This window comes from Haematobia irritans, chromosome 3, assembly GCF_050003625.1.
Source record: "Haematobia irritans isolate KBUSLIRL chromosome 3, ASM5000362v1, whole genome shotgun sequence".
In the NCBI taxonomy this organism is placed as follows: Eukaryota; Metazoa; Arthropoda; class Insecta; order Diptera; family Muscidae; genus Haematobia; species Haematobia irritans.
Genome location: NC_134399.1, coordinates 137,975,998 through 137,977,254, shown reverse-complemented (window position 1 = coordinate 137,977,254; position 1,257 = coordinate 137,975,998).

The following is a 1,257-nucleotide window of genomic DNA, read 5'->3' as shown; positions in this document are numbered from 1 at the left end:
AAAATCTTTAAATTTAATGAAATTGTCTTTAAATTTGTTGTCTTTTTGCATCTTGACTACAAAGCAAAAAATCGTTCAAATATAGGACATGTTTTTCAACACTTTATTTTAAAGACGTTGTTTACTTGAAACACATCATAATTTCTACTAGAAGTCGAGTCTTAATTTGGAAAATAAAGTAGTCGTTAACTTGTTTTTAAAGGACTTTGATAGCATATGAAGAAAAAAAGCTGAAAAAGCGAAAAATTAAAATTTGCTTCCTAGAAGCAAGTACACAAAACCCGATTTTAAAAGAGAATTGTGTCTTAAAAGTATCCTTACTTGTATTCTCCGCTTCTTTGGCTCGGAATCAATACCAAATTTTTTAAAGTAAAGACAAAATCTTTGGAACCCGGTATGCTTTTTTTTCAGTGTACTCTAAAAAGAAAATTAGATGAGAATAAGAGTTAGAAAACATTTGCCAACGAGAATAATGAAGTAGTCGCTATTAAATATATGGTCAATAATAGTATTGTCTGAGTAGTGTACCTAGTGAACTTGTGAAAACCTGGGATTTATTAAACTCGAGGCTAAAATTGATTCGAATTCAGTATCCAGCAAAAAAGTGTCGCCATAAAAGTAGTGAAAATTTTTTTTGGATCCGGAATTGGCGCAGAAGCGATGAATTTAACATGGGCTTGTCATAGATGTCCGTATTTCAACAGATGTCCGCCATTTCAACATGCGTTGTACAGAATTTGCATCACTTCTTAAGGTGTGATCCGAATTCAGTGTTTTGGATGTGAATTAAAAAATTTTGTCATATTTTGCCAAATAAATGATGATGATTTTTAATGCATTTTAACGTTTATTTGAAACGTTTGACTCCAAATATTTTCAAAAATTCACAATTTTTCTAGAATGGATTTAGCATTTTTTCCGACAAAATTTGAATAATTTATACCATTTTATTAATTCTTACTCTGTTCTTAACCTATTTGAAGAAAAAAGTTAAAATTTCCCCATTAAAAATATGAAAAAAACGAATTATAAAAAATTTAAATTAAAACAACTTACTGTGTAGTTAAAATGGAGAACATCTTTGGGAGGACAGTTTCGGAAGCGCTTTGAAAGTCGTGCCTTTAGAAGAACTTCCAGAGTGCAGATTATTTCCGTGACTCAAGCACGATATTTGATCATCATGAGTCACCATAATTTCGTATCACGCAAACACCTCTATTATGCATGTATTTTATTTAACTGATTTTTTAACCAATA